Here is a 12,709-nt window from a genome sequence, read left to right as displayed (position 1 = left end):
TGAAAGTATTTATCTTCCACACTTTGGCATATTACATTTTGATCAGGTATCACTTCTCACTATTAAAAAAAAGTCAATCAAAACTACAAATTCCAGCTTCTCTGGCCAAAGCTCATAACAGGGCAAATCTGAGTATGCATATATGTTTTTATAAGGCAATTGTAATGTGTACATCATACTTACTGAACAAAAAACAAGTCCATTTCCTATCTGTGCCTATAATCACCCTCAGAATCAGCCTCTTGACCATGTTTGAGAAGATACACATGTGGGTTTTATAAATCAATATTTATACCAAGGTTTGGTAAAAATATGAGTTCTGATTACACTGCTACTAAAAATTCTTGAAAATCATAATTTGGAAATTTCAAAATAGTTCATTTTTAGAATTTTCACTATAATTTACTTTTCTACTTTAAGCAATCAGTTTTGCTTAATTAGTAAATTGTTTTACATGTTCTACTTTTAAATGTTATCTTTAGTTCTTCAACTATTTTGATATATTTTAATATTTAGTGACTTTTAAAAGAGAATAGAGACAATGTAATATTTCACCTTCTATTCTAGCAGGCTCTAGGAAAGTTATCTCAAGCCAAAATACATGTATGTGTTCCATACATGTAAACAAGACAAATAAACATAGGATGAAGATGAATTTTCAGGGAAGTTTATATTGTGGCAAGTGTTTTAACTTGTTCTGTTGGAAAGGTATTACCAACAGAGGTTCTTTTACATTCTACTGATTCAAGGCTCAAAACAACATATTCCAAAAAGAATCCAACTCCCCAGAATCCACAGTAGATAGACAATCATTCTGGTACATCTCTGAAAGTTCACAACCTCAAATCTATCCCTTACATTCCATTTTGGGATTTCTATTCTTTCCTGTGCCTTCAAACATGTGTCTCTACATCTGTATATGTTTCTTGTACATAATCTTTGCCTCTTTTTTTCCTGTTTACTTGTTTTGCCCCATGGCAACTTTTAAAAACAGTTATCTTACTTCATCTTATCATTATTCCTTTGATGTTTATTTGTTTTCTAATGAGAAATGGAAAGGATACTGCTCCAGATGAGAGGGAAGTGGAGGTGGATCTGGGAAGAGCTGGGAGAGAGGAAAACATAATCATAATTTTTGGCATGGAAAAAATGTCTTTTTTCAGTAGGTTGGCCGAACAGGCTTTTATGCAGTTCAATAGAAGTGACACTAAGGTAAGAAAAGTGATGTTGCTGAGGTTTTACAGGCACACCCTCATAAGCCCAGAACTTGGAAGATCGAAGATAATGAATAAGGAATTCTAGGTGAGCCTCAGTTACAAGGATTTCTTCCTGTTCGGAAATTTCTGTATCCATCTCTATACGAGATTCCAGTGGCTGTCAAAGACAAAAAGGGATGGAGAAGGGTACTTGGTCATAAGGAAAATTTTTGTGGCTAGCCAGAAAATGGAAAAGAGAGTTTTGCTTTATGACAATCTGAATGACATCTTCATCTTCTAAAGTGTGGTCTTACCTGTTTTTAGAGATTATGTTTCACAGACAGACCCCTAACTAAAACATACTTAAATGCTTTGATACGATTTTTGTGAATCTTCATGCAAAAATCTTCCACAATTGTCCTGGAGTAAGGCAGCATTACTGGAGTTGTATAATTTGGTAACTAGCCTTTGGTTTTAGAGTAAAATCTTACTAGTTTCATGTAATTCCAGATTTTCTAGAACAGGTCATCAAAGTTCCAGTGATTATGGGAAGAAATTGGTCCACAGGGGGACATCTTAATAACCAATTCCTGGAGATCTTATCAACCTTATACAATACATAGACACAGGATATAAAAACTCTATTCCCCTGTACCATGTCACTAAGGTCAGCTGTGGCATCACTTCGAAAAGTCATGTTGGCATTTTGAATTTTGTATTCAGCCAAAATGTTCTGTCATTTCAAGCATGTAGTTCACACTCTGAGTAAAAGTGGCTGTGAGATTAATGCCTCTTTTTTCTTTCTCCATAAAGCCAATGTTGGGGTATTTGTCATTCAAGTGACTCCCGAAGACCTCCAGCTGATTTTCAGTTATCTTCTTATGTCTCAAAGGTTTTAGGATATCCAGGGCAATCGAGATCAAATTACATGTTAGTCCGACTACAATGACTTGATGAGTCTACCGTTTCATCCTGGGCATCTTCAGTGATACCTGGGAGACACAGGAACTGGATCTTGGCAACTTTACATCTTTTGACACCAGGAACTGTGGTCAAAGTAGTGTATTAATAGGTTAACACTTCAGAATACACTCCTGCTAGGTGACTTAGCAGAGTTGACTTCCCCACAAATAGAAACCCACAAGCCCATTTTGAGCATATTCTGTCTTAGCCACATCAAAACCTTCTTCTGGCCACCACTGTTCATCACATTTGGGAGTAATGAGCTCTCTTTTAAGCTTAGCAAGGCTAGCCTTATACAGCCCAAGGTGGTGTGCTGTGCAGCCTTTTCTTCTGAATCCATGCCATCTCATCTTCATTCTGAGCAGGCTTGAGGCTCAGCTGGTCTTCAAACTGCTTAGACCTACTCATGTGCTGAGTCCCGCCAGGCCACTGCTGCAGTGTCCATAAAATAGGTTTTCAATAAAAGAAAAAAAGATAGTATAGAGCAGTGGTTCTCAATCTGCAGGTCTCGACTCTTTGAGGGTAGAACGACCCTCTCACAGGGGTAACATATCAGAAATGCTTATCAAATATTTACATTATGGTTCATAGCAGTAGCAAAATTTCAGTTATGAAGTAGGAACAAATAATTTTATGGTTGGTGTTACCACAACATGAGAAATTGTATTAGAGAGTCTCAACATTAGGAAAGTTGAGAACCACTGGTATAGAGAATGAAATAAACTCACAGCAGTGAGCCGACATATGGTAGAATTAAACTCAATGTAATTCATCTCTTAAACTTGTTCCGACTTAATGATGAGGAAAACTGAACATATTTCTTCTGTGCTACTAAGATTTCCTGTATATGAAGTTCAAGAATAAATATCAAGGGGACGAAATAATGATGGTGATTATGATGATGATGACAATGACAAGTAGAAATATAAAAGATAGACAAGATATAGGTGGATAGCTTTAACACAGGATAGTGTCAGAAATATACAAGGAAATGAAACACATTAGGATTCTGGTTTTGGGGTTTTCTGTTGTTTTGTTTTGTTTTGCTTCTTTGGTGAGTAATGTATCTGTTCCTATTTTTGTTTTTATTTCTGATTCGGTTATTTGGTTATCCCCTGAATTTAGCTGTTCTTAAAATTCCATGTCCCATAAGGAATAGTCCCCTAAAGCTTCTGAATTAATCCATGAGGTAGGCCTAATTTTTTTAATATTGAAATGCAAATCATGTTTCTGGTTTAGCATAAATTAGAAAGTCTTTATATAAACTAAGAAAAAATGAAAATCACCATGGCCTGCTGTGGAGTGGACACTGTGTCATAAATGTTAACCTTTGATCAGTTGGGTGTATGCGTTAACACCGCAGGCATTGAGAAGCATGGCTAGCGGCAGAATGTTTGCGTCCCCTCCCTGACCCAATTCTAACAGTGTGTGGTCCAACTGCCTGACTTACACCCTCCAGAGCTTTGCAGTGCCAGGTAAAGTAGGACATGCATTAGTATTTACATGCACAACATTCAAGCAGCGCGTGCACTCCCTCACAGGTGAGCCGCTCTAGGTCTGGGGTCAGCAAGCTCTATTAGGACTAGGTCATTATGGATCAAAACATTCTTTCGGGGAAGTAGGGGAAAATGGGCTTTGTGTTACGGCCAGTGCCTTTGAGCTTATACAATGCTTTGCACGCTGTCTTCTAATACTGTAACAGCTTACTACAAACTGGATTCACTATAAACAGTACACACTGATTTGGCACGTAGTTAGGGAGGCTGGGAAGCCCAGGAGCAAGAGTAGCAGTTTGTGATTCTTTATGCTTCATCACATCACAGTGTGTCGCATGGCAAGAGATGGGAAGGGGCAGGAAAGAGAGAAGAGAGGGAGTGGAGAGGACCGGGTAAAATGGTCCTAAATCCCTGTATTAATTTATTCATTCCTGACTTAACATAAATTAACTGATGAGGGAAACATCTTCATTTCCTATTCACTTCTTAAAGGCCTGAACTCCCCTCACTGCTACAGTGGCAATTAAATTTCAGGGTGAATTTTAGAAGGTTAATTCAAAGCAGAATATATGTCAGTTCAACGCTGTTGTCAACTGTTACGATTTGAATATGCAATATCCTCCTCCACAAACTCAAGCGCTGGACACCTGGGCTCCAGCAGATGGCACTATTTGAGGGGATGGCAGAAACTTCCTAAGCTGTGACACAGCTTAATGTAGGTCTCTGTGGATATAAACTTGTCGATCGACTGTACCTGGTGTGTACTTGCTTCCAGGCTCCTCTTTCTGTCTGCCACGGAGTAAGCAGCATTCTCTACACTGCAATGATACTGTTCCTTAGCCTGTACCCATATGCAAAGTAGTCTAGGAAGGGGGACTGGGGACTCTGCAACCATGAGCCAAAGCACCCTTTAGCCTCCTCATTTTCCCAGTGATGAAAACACTCCAGCATACCAGGTCCATATTAAAGAATTTGCTTTTATAAAAGTTGAAACTGCCTTGGAGAGAAGTTACAGAGCAAAACAGTTACATTAAAAATATGTTTCCTTGTATGGGTTTTAGTCATCATTCAACTAATTATGCATACTAAATATTTAGAGGGATTTTTTCAAATATGCTTTTCCTTCTAATTTTACCCAATTTATTAAAATGAACCATTTCCAAAAGTCTAAAGTACTATCATTTCTTACCTGTGAATTCTAAAATCTTAAAAAATATTTTGCTTCTTCTTTTTAAGGCCATATCACCTTTTTACCATAATAAGGTTTGTGTAAAACAGAACCTTCACACAAGTTATCCAGTAAAGGGCTGATTGATAATGCTCTTTTGTGACAGAGACAATGACAGGAGTCAAAAGGAAGTTTACTCGAATGTACACAAAGAATGCAGAATTTAAAAACTAGAAATTGATTCTAAATGTTCAAATCAATGTATAAAATGCTACAAGAAGAGATGGGTACAAAGAAGGGAAGGGCTGAGTAAAGATGTAGAGGTATGCTGGCAGAAACAAAGAGAAATGACAAGAATTAAAATAATTTTATAAGGAATAATGAATAGACTTTTAAAACATGACCAAGGAAATCTGTTTTTGAATTTGACTCAGTCATCACATTTAGACTCAGGGTATTTACCATATTACTTTCTGATTCCTTTGGTAAAGCAGCACCATCTGACTGACTACAGTAGACTTGCCAGTACTGGCCATTTACCCCTTGCCTTTCTGAGATACTTTACTCAAGTTCACCTGCATTGTCCCTGGAGACGTTTAATTTTGGGATCTCTGATATAACTGGGACTTTTTCTTATGCCCAAAGGACACACTAGCTTTTTTTTTTCAGTTACATTTTTTTATTAATTTATTCTTGTTACATCTCAATGGTTATCCCATCCCTTGTATCCTCTCATTCCTCCCTCTCTCCCATTTTCCCATTATTCCCCTCCTCGATGACTGTTCCTGAGGTGGATTTCCTCCTCCAGTATATGGTCATAGGGCATCAATTCTCTTCTTGGTAACCTGCTATTCTTCCTCTGAGTGCCACCAGTTCTACCTCTCCAGGGGACATGGTCAAATATGAGGCACCAGAGTAACTCGCTTATATCTGCATACTAGCCCAAGGGGCATGTCCCATAAAAGTCTTCACTTATCAGGAAACTGGAACAGAGGAGAAGACATCCTATTGGGACTCTAGATGAGAGAAGCATGGGAGAATAGCAAAGTAGAAGGATCCAGACGGTCCTAGAAACCTACAAGTAGAACATTATGATAGGCAGATTTGGGCTCAGGGGTCCCACTCAAACTAAGGCACCAGCCAAGGACAATACAGGCGGTAAATTTTAAACCCCTACCCAGATCTAGCCAATGGACAGAACATTCTCCACGGTTGAGTGGAGAGTGGGTTATGACTTTCACACTAGCTTTTTAAAGACCATAATAGAGGGCACATTCCCAGAGCATATTCTGTGGGTTCTTATTATGTAGCCGTAATATACATGTGACGTGGTGCAAAGGATTATTTTATGCAGTCTCAGAATCGATGGCAGAACTTCTAAAGGGTCTCTCGAAGTCAGAGATGACATATTACATGAAGTTCATTTTGACCCTGTTTTGGACTGAAGTTCTATTATGATCACCAGAGGGACATTAGCTCATATCTGTCTACAACACTGCTTGCTAATTGTTGCTATAGCAATAGAAATATTGAAGCAGTATGTGAAATCATTGTTAACAAGATAATTTCTAGTATTATGAAATCAAGGTTTGATTATGTAAAAAAATTTTCTAGACTTGTTCACTTTTCTATTTACTAAACATTCATGTAACACATTTATTCAAAATTCATTAGGTAAAAGAGAAAGAGAACACTGAGTATGGATTCTATTTTCAAGAGCTGTCATTAATAAGAGATCAAAATGTGTGGTATTAATAACTTATAATCCAAAGCTAATATTACATATCAAATATGTATGTAAAATATATGGCAATCATTTATTATCAACCTTCAATGTGTACCAAAATTGCTATGAGAATTTGGAAAAGTTGAGATGCTCTTCTTGACTATGATTCAGTAGGTCCAGAATATGTCTCTGTCACCAAAGAAGAAATGCATGCCACTGGAGGGTGAGTAAAGGTGATTTCTTGGGAGAGTTAGAAGGATTCCAAGAAGAGACGGCATTTGCATCACACCATGATTTGGAAATGACATGCCTTTTACTGCACAGTGAGGGTCATTTGAGAAGAAAAAGAAGGAATAGCAGATGCAGAGAACAACACAAAGGCAATTGTTGAAACAAAGTGTCAAACAAAAGGTGCAATCCACTGCCTGGTGCTTCTGCATCATTTACTTGTTCAGTAAGAACTTTGCTTTAGCACAATAACCTCATAATATGGTGCCAAGTCTGCATTTTACCACATAGTGACCTTTACACACTTGATAGGTAACTCTAATTACAGGCTTCATTGGAATAAAGCTATTATATTTAGCAAGGCTGTATTAAATTTACATATCAGCTAATTGAGGATCACAAGCTTCAGAGGAAATGTTTCTAAGACTATAGTCTTCTGGAACTTGCATGTTAAAACTCTTGAAAATTCATACAGCATATAATATAGAGACACTTGTTGATTTTACACAAGCTTATTTATTTGATTGCTTATTCAGGGTTTTACTATGTACACCAGGATGGCTTGAATTTGAGGCACTCCAGCATCAGCTCAGAGAGTGCTAAAATTCTTCTAAGGCCCCACCATTGCTAAAGAAATTTTTAGTATTTCCTGTTGGTCAACGTCTCAAGCCTCTTTTCTGTGGTGTAAATGCAAAGAGAACCATAATGCTCTTTATGTTCTAAGGAATTTAGTTTTGCAGCTTGGCAGACAAAAAAGCTCTCCTGGCATTTCTTCTGCAGAACAGTGCTTTTATACCACACAATAGCTTACAGATAAAAAGCATTATTGCAGGAACAATATGTTTGTTTTAAATGTGAGGTAGAAATGTAAAGAATGAAACTATGAGAAGTGGTGCTAGACCTTTGACAATCACACATTACTCTGTGCCACCAGGTTCTCAGACAAAGACTAGCAAAATGAGAGTGAACAAGAAAAATGATGAGAAATGATGTGAGGCCAGAGGAGCATAAAAATGAAGCATTTCTTAGGTTTTTACAGAAATAACAAGGAGTATTGGTACCTAGAAAAGAAACAGAGAGACACAAGCAAATTTTAAAAATGTACCCACACATGGAGGATTACTGTTGATCATTTAAATACATTTAGCAGTAACTAGAAAGTCATTGTGGCTTAATAACAATTGTATAATTCATCTTCATAAACATGTAAAGTACAATTTATGATTTGTCTATATAAATACACGATACATGATTGTCTTAGGCTGTTCCTGTCCTATTAATGGCCTCACTGCCAGGAGCTCTGCCAATAAGACCCTCATTGTGTCTGAAATCTCCGCAACCACTCTGTACCTTGGCTAGGAATTTGTGAAAGCATATGTTTCTACTTTGGCTTCTACAAACAAGTTGAGCATGTGAAGCTAGTTGATTCAATTTTCACTTGAAAAAGTGATTGGCCACTATTAGGGCGATACAATTGTCTATCTAAGATGTTCAAGTACAGCTAATTAATACAAGCAATGAGGCCATCTTTCTTCAACTTGTTTCCTCAGCAGTATTAATAGGGATCCCATTAAATAAGCCAATTTACAAAACAAGAAAATCATATGTTTATTGTGCTCCTAACTTTTAAGGATACCATGCCCAGGACAAGAGTTAAGGGGATACTGACTTGCAAGCTTTAGCTTACTTGGAAGATTAAGCAATGGTAGATTTGCATTTTTGTATATTCTATAAAAAGATAAATATCTGAAGCCATCTCAGTAAGGGTCTTTGATGCTCATCATCTTCTCAGGTCTCTAATGGGCTTGAAGACCAGATGGTTTAGTTTTACAATTAAGCTTAGTTGTTCAGGAGTTAAGATTTTTTTTTCAGCCTAGATAGATGTTTTAAGTTGCTGATGATGAGATTTCATAGATATTGTTTTACATTCAGAATTTTAGACTCACTAAGATAGGAAAGATGTTTTCTTCAAGGCTGCCAAATACAAATAGCCAAAACACTATGGATGTAACGTTTATATAATTCCTGATTGGTTCATGGTTCTCTTGCTATAGGTAGTATATATATGTGTGTGTGTGTGTGTGTGTGTGTGTGTGTGTGTGTGTATATGTATATGTATATATGTGTAATAACATAAATTATATGTAAAAAATTAATTAAAAGAGAAAAGAAAAAGATAAATATATATTTGTCTTAACTTCTAAGAGTAATTATTTGTGAGTGGATTGCTTTAAGTTAGACTACTCAACAAAAGATAGTGAACTCAGGCAATATTTCTCAGGTTATAATACTTGTTGAGAGAGAGGATATAGACAGATTCTATTTTTATCTTGAGCCAGCAGCTCATAGCCCTGAGTGTGAAATAAGTTTCTCTGTACATGCAGCAGCCACAGACCAGGCATGTGACTGCCCCATAGATATGCTTCATCTCTTCAGATGACAGCTAATTGTTTGACAATTTAATATAATTCTGCCATTACATGTAGTTCCAGTTAAATTCTGGGACTTAACTGTCTCCATCCTAAAAGACAGTTCACATTTCTCATACCAAATGCAAGCCTGGCCTTAGGAAGAGCTGAAAGCTGACTTTTTAAATCAGAGAGTTTCTCTTTCAATATGAGCAAAAATAAACACCTTATCCCTTAAATTGCTTTTGTAATGGTAGTTTATCACAGCAACAGAAAAAGTAAATAAGATAAATTTAATTCAAAGGTGCTCAATAATACCAAGAATTTCAGGACGCTTGTGTCACGAATTTAGGGCAAAGGCCAAAATACTTTTAGAAATACATGACTGTCATGTTGAGAAAGTAAGGACAGAAGCTGATGCAGATGCCATGAGGGGTGCTTCTTATCAGGCTTGTGCTTTATGGCTTGTTTAGTCTCCTTCCTTATAGAACGCAGACCCACCACTTCAGAGGTGGCACTGTCCACAGTAGATTGGGCCTTCCCTCATCAATCACTAATTAAGAAAATGCTTTCCAGAACCTCAATCTCATGGAGGCATTTTCTCAATTGGAGTTCTCTTCTTTTAGATACCTCTAGATAGTGTCAAATTGACACAAAATTGGTCACCACAAATAGTTAGTCAATTATGGCTTAAAACACAATATTTTATTTGGGTATAGTATACTGTTTGGCTTCTCCTTCAGTGGGTTCTACATTTATGTATTCAAATTACCACAGATTAAAAATATCCAATTTTTTTTTCAGATGTATTGAGCATGCGTAGTATCTGAGCACCTAAGGACTCCTCCAAAATTCTTGACTCCTTTTTCTCTATGTCTTTCCTCAACTTCTGTCTGTAATTTTTTTTTTGCTATATATGTCTAAATATGTGCTAGTCTGACTACTGCCTTGTGAATCTGCCTATCTCCTCTGTCTGTGACTGAGAGAGTCCCTAAGAAAAAGCTTTTACTATATATATATATATCAAAATGGAAAGCATCATATGAGGAAGAATGATGGATATTTTGCAGAAGTCTTGAACAGTGTTTTTTTAAGAGATTAAGTCACTGACTTCAAGTCACTCCACCTGACACACATAATAAACAATCAGTATCAAGGAGTCAAATGCTGCTTCCTGCATTTATGGTGAACATTTGTTTTATAGGGTTGGCTTTCAAACTTATGTTGCATTCAACATACTATAGGACACATATAAACACATATACATGGATCTCTGGGTAAAGGGTATCATGGGTAAGATAGAGACGCCCTAAAGTATTAAGAGGAATATCAATTATATACAATTATTATTATATTTAATATAAGATAATTGAGCTGAAAGAATTTGGTTCTGCAGATGTCCTGAAGGAAGTTCCCTATGGATACCAACAGATAAGTGTATTGCTATTACTTAAATACTATTTGGTTTACAATATACAAGGATTATTTTCAATTAGCTGAAAGAAATTTCAAAAAATATTCTAGCATTTCTAATATTTGTAAATTCTATTTATCTAAATGAAATTCCCATAACTCATTTATTCTTACCACCAGTATTCTTGATCAACTATGTTATATCAGGGTTCAAATGGTATGAGTATCCTTCTCAAGTCTCATTATATTCACTAATTTCTAGCTTTGCTAGCATATGTACTTTGCCTTCTGTTGAAAGTTTTGTCTTCATTCAACAATTACTAGTCAATCTTATATCATTTTCTTCAGCCATGGACATTTGTTTTGTTAATGGAGCACTATTTACTTGGTGAACTTGTTTCTGTTATGTCCACTTTTGGTGTAACAATAAGCTGTAGTAATGACCACCCATTACAGTATCCCCAGGATATGTGTTGCTCTCCTCATTCTAACAAAACCAAGAAATACACATGACCTAAGTTTGGCCACACTGATTCCATGGGCTTTGAGTCTGAGGTTTGAGATGCAATGAAAGAAGTAAAGATTGTAGATTTCATCACATCATAACAGTGGCCAGCCTCTTTATGATGATCTACTGCAGTCCATCCTGCTCTCACATGATCTTTAGCTTCCCATGGATACTCTAGGTCCCTAGCAATCTTTTACTATTTTAAGACAATTAAAGGTAGATGCTAATAATGATCCACACATACAATTCTAGTATTAGGGAGCTGAGGATAAATGACCACTGAAGATTTGAGGTCACCCTACTCCCCATAGTTCAAGGGAAGCCTAAAATACAGAGTTAGAAGAAATTAAAAGGAAATCAACACTACTGAGTGATTCTTTCAAGTAAGAGCTTTTTTTCTATGTATTTCTATGTCATCATTTTATCCTAATGAAATACTTAAAGCTGGACAACATCATTGAGAAAGAGGGTTTATTTAATTCAAAAGTTGGAATGTTGAAGGTCTAATATCAGGCATTGCTGTGGAATTGATCTCTAATTAGAGTTTCCTGAAAGTGGCATATTGTAGAAGCTAACACCATGGCAGAGGAGCAAATGGATAAAGCTTATGAGAATGCAGACTCTCCAGAATAAGGCTGTTATGAACATAGTTGAGTAGACTGGTTGATCAGTGGAATCAAATTGATGACCTAGAAGTAAGCCCACATGCCTATGGACACTTGATATTTGACAAAGGAGCCAAAACCATGCAATGAAAAAGACTACAGCATCTTCAACAAATAGTGCTGCTCTAACTAGTTGTTCACATGTAGAAAAATGCAAATAGATGTATATTTATCACCCTGCACAGAAAAAAATCCAAGTGGATCATAGACCTCAACGTAAAAGCAGATACACTGAATCTCTTAGAAGAGAAGATGGAGAAGAGCTTTGAACTCATTGGCACAGGAGGTGACTTCCTAAACAGAATACCAAGAGTTTAGGCTCTAAGATCAACAACTAATAAATGGGAACTCATGAAACTGAAAAGCTTCTATAAGGCAAAGGACACTATCAATAGAATAAGATAGCAGTCTACAGATTGGGAAAAGATCTTCACTAAACTAAGGCACCAGCCAAGGACAATACAGGAGGTAAACTTTAAACCCCTTCCCAGATCTAGCCAATGGTCAGAATATTCTCCACAGTTGAGTGGAGAGTGTGATACGACTTTCTCACGTACTCTGGTGCCTCACATTTGACCATGTCCCCTGGAGGGGGAGACCTGGTGGCACTCAGAGGAAGGACAGCAAGTAGCCAAGAAGAGACTTGATACCCTATGAGAATATATAGGGGGACGTAATCCCCCTCAGGAACAGTCATAGGGGAGGGGAATGATGGGAAAATGGGGGGGGAGGAATGGGAGGATACAAGGGATGGGATAAACATTGAGATGTAACAAGAATAAATTAATAAAAAAAAATCCTACATCCAAAGAATAGCTAATGTCCAAGATATATGAAGAACTCAAAAAATTAAACACCAAGAAAGAAAATAACCAAATTTAAAATGAGGTACAGAGCTAAAGAGAGAATTCTCAAGAGGGGAAACTCAAATAGCTGAG

The 12,709-nt window shown here is 36.9% G+C and overlaps 1 pseudogene; it reads right to left on the bottom strand.

Moving 5' to 3' along the window:
* Positions 1–1,377: 1,377 nt before the first annotated feature.
* On the bottom strand, positions 1,378–2,515 carry LOC127198597 (developmentally-regulated GTP-binding protein 1-like; annotated as a pseudogene).
* Positions 2,516–12,709: the final 10,194 nt, after the last annotated feature.

The sequence above is a fragment of the Acomys russatus genome, chromosome 2, assembly GCF_903995435.1.
Source record: "Acomys russatus chromosome 2, mAcoRus1.1, whole genome shotgun sequence".
Classification (NCBI taxonomy): Eukaryota; Metazoa; Chordata; class Mammalia; order Rodentia; family Muridae; genus Acomys; species Acomys russatus.
The sequence above is the reverse complement of the archived record's forward strand: the minus strand, read 5'-3'. Positions and strand labels throughout refer to the sequence as shown.